The 7,324-nt window shown below is 31.2% G+C and overlaps 1 long non-coding RNA gene across 1 annotated transcript; it reads left to right on the forward strand.

The window, feature by feature from the left end:
* Positions 1-583: 583 nt before the first annotated feature.
* Positions 584-3,541, forward strand: LOC134263851 (uncharacterized). The gene is made up of 3 exons (XR_009991364.1): positions 584-1,497; positions 2,841-2,906; positions 3,455-3,541. It is a non-coding gene; the product is annotated as an uncharacterized LOC134263851 (long non-coding RNA).
* The last annotated feature ends 3,783 nt before the right edge of the window (positions 3,542-7,324 follow it).

Consider the following 7,324-nt stretch of genomic DNA (forward strand, 5'->3'; position numbering starts at 1 on the left):
GAAAAAAATAAGCAGGTGCCATATGTGATGACATGCAGTAATTGTCTATAAGTGTACAATTTCAACTTACAACTTATTAATATTTTTAAAACGCCAATAAAAAGACTAAACAAAAGCTGTGAGAAAAAAGTCAAAACTACAGTCCTTTAAATCTATGAAACATGGAGATGATGGCCCGTATTCAAGATCAACATTACATAAAATAATACAAAAGAGGAGCAAAGCAAACACGGACCTCCAAATCATCAGAGTTGGGATCGGGTGACATGCAGGAGCGAGCATCCCCTGCCATCTGATTATGACACGTGCATTGCAAGTCCATGATAATAGCTAGCACTCTCGAGCGCTAGCAACTACGTCAGTCCAAATTCCTTGAATACGCATGCTAAGCTTTATGGTCGTGCATTCTGGGAAAACTGTGAAATTTACTATAGATAGACCGTACGATAACAATTTCGTTGTATCATTAAATTGATTGTGTAACATACAGTTTAAAGATAACTACATAATTGTAATACTTCAATTTTCCCTTTTAGCGGTATTTAGCGGATCTTGTTCTTTTTTCAACAATTTAGTATAGATTTAATACCAATTCTACGTAAATATCAAAATGACGTGGCCACGCGATGTCTTCGATTCAGCTAATTTTTTTCTTACTGAAACTTCAATGAATGAAAAGATTGACTATATGAAAGAAAGCATGGTAGTTTATCCGGTTGCCATGGAAACGGGACTTGAAGGTGTAAATTATAGTGGATTTTGCTATTTATCAATAATATCAAAAAATATTTACTAGACAAAGCTGTTTATGTTCATATTTTTTTTTATATCCTTCATGACAATCAAAACTATGTAAAAAATAGCCAAGGTCACAAAAATTTTACAATTTCTAATTTTCTGATGCCCAAAAAGTGAATAATTAGTCCTCGTTACCTCCGTTGTTAGACTTAATATTTAAAGACTTTGACAAGTGATGTGAAAATTCTAGTAGGAAGATTTAGATTCAAGAAATGTTATTTTGCAAATATCATTTAAAACATTTATGGGTAAATGAAAAATAAACGTTTTATTACACTATAAAGTTGGGCTAGATGTGCTTTTTCTCTATCCGAGTTATTTCCCTTGTTGGAGCTCTTCGGCATTGAAGAATACAAAATGTGTAAATTGTAAACAAGATGGCAGACAATGAAATCTGCAGTTTTTCTTCTTGTTTTGAAACATCTTGTTCAGGAAAATTCTACCTCAAGAGACTCAGAATTTGATGACAAACAGTTGACAAAGTTGGGATAATCTTTAAGAAAAGCCAAAGGGTTGATCTGGACATGATGAGTATTACACGTATAGCTACTCGTAGAAAAGAAAATATGAGGAAATCAGGGTGGTATGGGGGCGAAGGCCGAGAGGATTTTAGCTGTTCCCTTCAAGATGTCTTTGAAATAGAGATCGAGAGATAAATGTAGAAGTGTGGTAGTCCCCGACCGATCCCAATTACAATGTGTAAGTATTTTTTTATTCATATGACATAATTCTATTCAGGTATCACATGTACCTGTGTGTACCTGCATGGTAACTGATAATCCGAGATTCCTCTGACTCTAACCCCCGCTTTTATATTGTGACTTGTGCGCACAAGTTACAATATAAAAGCAGGGGTTAGAGTCAGAGGAATCTCGGATTAGGTAACTGACTGTATAATGAAATATAATACAATAAAAACAAACAAAACCATGAAAACTCAGTTGCACATATTACATGTACATGACATTGAATCAAATACTACTGTGCAATATATGTGCCTGTTTTGGGTACTGGTATTTTATTTTCTATAAAATTCAGTATATTTGAAGAAAATTGTTTGTATGAATTTATTTTTCCAAATTATAATATGCTTGTGTCCAATCTATTTTTACAAACAGGATTTGTAGAAATCATACCTCGGAAATATTAAACTTTTGACTTCTGACATTGATAACTGAATAGTGTGTTAGATTTTTTGAAATTTTAAGCAATATCAGGACTGTTGAATATTTTAAAGAATTGATTAAAAAAGTGTAAGTGTAAAATTATGAAAGTACATGCAAACACACAGATTTACAAATGGTAATAGTGTTCAAGATCTAAGTACATATACTTTGTCATAACTATTGTGAAATCATTTTTGGGACCTTGATACAGTGAATTTATTTGCTCTGCAAGGTGATGTATTGTAAAGTAGGAAAAGAAATCTATCCAAGGGTTTTTCAATATGGCAACTCCATTTGTACTTTCCAAGATGCAGCTTTCCGTCTCATAATTTTATTTTACTGATCACTGTTTTTCAGCTATATATTGCAGGCATATCAATCTTGCACACATTTTAAATATGAATAGTTTTAGTTTGACAATATTGATCTGTACAGATGAGATCAGTCTGATGCTGTGTACTTTACATGTCAGGGACATATTGTACAAATTAAAAATAGTCGCATTAAAGAACAAAATAAATTATACCACATTACGTTAGTATCCATAAAACATGGATGTTTTTATTACAATTAATTTATGATTATATAAATACATTTTATTTTCCACTTTAGAAATTAATTCTTGTCAAATTCATTTCTACTCTTCGTTTCTATATCTCTGGCGATTTGTCCAAACTGCAGAAAAGCTTTATATGTAAATTGAAAAAAAAATGCTTGATTACAACATTAAATCCACTCCTTTATCAATCATTCCTCTTGATTCAGAAAATTTTCAGGATAACATGTAAATATAAGGTACATGTTATATATATATGATGTTCAGGATTTTAACCCAAACTTTCATATTAAAAAATAATTTTAAATTGATCATTGCAGCCCTTGCAAGATTTTCCTAATGAAGATTCTCAGGATTACAGATCCTCTAGCAAGGAGACCACACAGGTACATGTAGTGTGTATTAAGTTGCATGGATTCATGGTGACTTAAGGTCAGACGACACGTTCCTCAAAAATATATAATTTTTCCTAAGAAATTGTCATTGAAATATAAGTATTTAAACCAGTTTCCTCACAAAAAATTAAGGTACCTTACCAGGCATTTGACCAAGATACCACAGGGTCATATTTCTTATATAAACCTTATGGGTAATCTTCTAAAAACCTATAACGCAATTTTTGGTTTACTTAATTTCAAAAACATTTTAAAAACAATGTAGAAATCAGAATAGAATGACAAATATGAATAATTTGTTATATATTACCAAGAAATTAAAAACATACATTTTAGGAACGTGTTGTCTGACCTTAAGACATGATTGCCACAACAATGCATAAAGGGAGATAATAATGTTTATAGGTTGAAAATGTATATGTTTTATATATAGCAAAATTTTAAGATTCCAGTTTTAAGTTTTTGAAACAATTTTTAAATGAATTTTTATCCACAGTGACCAAAAATTAATGTTTTTTTTTTTATTTTCATGTGAACAGATAGAGATGACCAGAGCAGAGGACATACAGCCCCCCCCCCCCCCCCCCCGTAAAAAAAAAAAAAAAAATTCAAAGTGGACTGGAAGTAAATTTTACATGAAAAATACAAAGTAGGAAAAAATAACAGAAAGAAAAGAGGATCCAGTAAAAGTTGTCACTGGTGCAAGATGGACATAGAGAGGGTTTTCTAATGATCATTACGAAAATCCACAGCAAATCAATACTGCAAGGCTGAGCTACTTTTCCAACTTACACAAAAGGACATAAAGAAATGTGAATTCGAGGAAACCAAGCTTATATCAAATGAGAGAATAGGAAGGAACAAATTTTAGCAAAATTTTTTTAAGCAGGGCATCTGTTTTCCTTAGAGAATATGTGTATTCTAAATTGATTTCTTGTATTTTCAAAAAATGTCACTGTTTAAGTGAAGCACACATTCCAATTTATGTCTTGTTAATTTTTTTCTATAAAAGCAGTTTTATGCAGAGCAGTTTCTTCCCTTTTTATATCCCCTCTCTGCAGGAGAGGTGGTATACTGATTTATTATATACACCCACATGGGCTCACAAATTTAGAGTTTTATATTGGCAGGCTTCACACAGTATGTTATGTATGATTAGAATATATATGAATACATTTTAACAAAACTGAGAACAAGATTAATTGTGAAACACTGATTCCCCCATACATTGCAGCTTATGTCAAGACTCCCACAAGGTATCCCAAGAAAGGTCTTGCCACAAGTAAAACACCTGTGAAATATGAAAATCTAGTCCAACTTCAAAGGTTGTGGTTAAGGTTAAAGTTTTTTTAAGTCGGTCAATGTCTAAGGTCAAGGTCAAATGGTTAAAAATATTTATACCCATTAAAAGAACATAGTATACATGTAACTGATCATCTGAATATGCTGATAAGCAATGTGGTAATAAAAATTAATTCCACAATATTTAGCATATAAGTTCATTTAAAGAAATTTGGCTGCCTTCCCCCAACAGACTAACTAAAATTCAAAACTTTTTTTACATTGCAAGACAGGATGGTTTTTTTTATCCATCTTATCTCGTCAACAAATATTATGAAATTTTTTGGGAAAAAGATTTTACAACCTACCTAACAAGGCGACTTAATAATTTTACCCTGAGCTGGGAGAGGGCAAACAAACATTATAATCAAGATGGTCTTGCCAACTTGTTTTGACATAATATTGTCTGACCTACTTTCATATTTTCATAAAATACTTTCATATCATTTATTAAATATGAGTTTGCCTTTTTACTTTAATTATACATTTTAAAAATTAACCATAAAACAATTGTTTTGAATTTGAACATATTTTAGTGAATAAATCAAAAGGATTGGACACAATTACAGGCCATTAAAAGATTTGAAAGAATTTTTGGAAACTCACTTCTTTTATTTCATATTTAGATTAAAATAACTAGAAGCCTGATTTGTTTCCATGGGAACATTTTAATTTACCTGTCACTGAGTTAATTTCAGAAGTTCTATTTAATTATTGAAAAGAAATTTAAATACTTGACATATATTCATACTACACAACAATTTGTTCAGTTTGGTAATACATGTTCTTAGATGATCTTCTCTGTTATTTGTGATTAATGGAGGGGGGGTGGCATTCATGCAATAATTTGTACATTTGCCCATTAATTTATTATTTTTTTTTTATTCTCACAAAACATTAGAATATAAAGTCTATTTAATGATACTAGTTACAAATATATCGGTTGTCAAAATGGTGAACAATTTCATTGAATATGACTAAAAAAGTCAATTTTGGCAAATTGCCAATTTTCATGCAATAATTTCTAGAAAGTTTTTGATTTACCCATTAATTTTTTTTTATTCTCATAAAACCTTAGAATATATAGTTTATTTAATGATACATGGTTACAAATATATCAGTTGTCAAAATGGTGAAAAATTTCATTGAATATGACAAAAAAAAGTCAATTTTGGCAAATTGCCAATTTTCATGCAATAATTTCTAGAAAGTTTTTGATTTACCCATTAATTTTTTTTATTCTCATAAAACCTTAGAATATATAGTTTATTTAATGATACATGGTTACAAATATATCAGTGGTCAAAATGGTGAAAAATTTCATTGAATATGACTAAAAAAGTCAATTTTGGCAAATTGCCAATTTTCATGCAATAATTTCTAGAAAGTTTTTGATTTACCTATTAATTTTTTTTATTCTCATAAAACCTTAGAATATATAGTTTATTTAATGATACATGGTTACAAATATATCAGTTGTCAAAATGGTGAAAAATTTCATTGAATATGACTAAAAAAGACAAATTTGGCAAATTGCCAATTTGCTAACAACCTTAATGCTGCAATGAAAATTCGCTTAATCTTCATTCAAATATCTTTGAATGAAATTAATTTCTCAGATTTTAGTAATATGAGCTCACATAATATAATTTTCATGTGAATTTTTACTAATTAATTGAATGTGCACAAATTTAATTTAAAACAGAGCAAAATTTGCTTCATCAGAGGGTTCTAAATATTACATCCCTGTTACCATGGCAACCAAATTGAAAAGTTAGACTTTAACATCATATTTATTAAAGACATACCAATTGTAGTAAATGGTGTTAATTTCAGCTTAATCGGAGATATGTCATGTCCACGACCCTATTTAAAATTTTGATTTTTATAGAGAATTGATATTAATATGACGATTTCTGAATAGTATTTTTTTTTGCGTATATCGCACAATTTACCACATTATGAAAAATACATTATAATAGCTTGCATCAATTCTACTACGATATCTATGTGAAAAGTTGCATTTTCAGTTAACTTGAGCTTTCCGCATACAATTTACTACCACCCTCTTCCCCATTTCATATTTCAAAATAAAAAAGAATTAGTGCTCTCATATCATGTATACGTAACACAATTTTAGGAGGGGAATGCTGGTATTGGCAAACAGGTTTTGTAAAATGCAATGTTGCAGAAAACATGCGTCTTTTTGTGTACCTTAAGTATTAAATATGAGCACGTCTCTCTTTCCAAAGATAAAAAAAAATGATCTTCAGAAACAGTTACTTAATTTTTTTTAAGTGTTTGATTTTGATCAAGGTTGTACTATGTATAAATGTTTTCAAGACATCCAATTTTGGCCTTTTATAGGAATTTACAGGATATATTTCATGACGTCACAATACATTGACATTTACATCGCCAATTTCTCACCACTTAAAAGCTTTAGACAAAATTCAGATGAGTGTTAAATTGTCCTGAAAGAATTTAAGAAACATGAAAACAAACAATTTTAATCGGATGAAAGTGAAATGAAATGGGTGTTCGTGGCAGTCTAATATCATTTCAAACAGTCTGAATCATTCTTAAAGCGGTGTACTTATGTACAAAACGCCTAAGGATATTGGCCAAAAGGGATCTGTGTGATGATGCACTGCCAAATCGAATCTGAGTTCCAATGAACACATTTGGGATTTTGATAAGGAATTTCAAAGCCCCCCGCTCCCCTCCACACAATTTCAACGGTTTAGAAAGAGCTATGCAGTAGGTTTGGCAGCAGATAGGTCAATCTCCTATTCAGGGGTACATGGCATCCAACAGTAAAGGATATCCTGCAGTAATTAGAGTGAGTGGTGGTCTTACTCCATCAAAATTATTTTATGCGAATTTTCATTTTGAGGGTATATCATACCCCGTGGGGATCCGGGTTAGATTAGGTCCTCAGTACCCCCTTGCTTGTCGTAAAAGGCGACTAAATGGGGCGGTCCTTCGGATGAGACCGTATAAACCGAGGCCCCGTGTCACTGCAGGTGTGGCACGATAAAGATCCCTCCCTGCTCAAAGGTCGTAAG

Source organism: Saccostrea cucullata, unplaced genomic scaffold (assembly GCF_032062105.1).
Source record: "Saccostrea cucullata isolate Sc308-1 unplaced genomic scaffold, CSIRO_AGI_Scuc_v1 ctg1841, whole genome shotgun sequence".
NCBI lineage: Eukaryota > Metazoa > Mollusca > Bivalvia > Ostreida > Ostreidae > Saccostrea > Saccostrea cuccullata.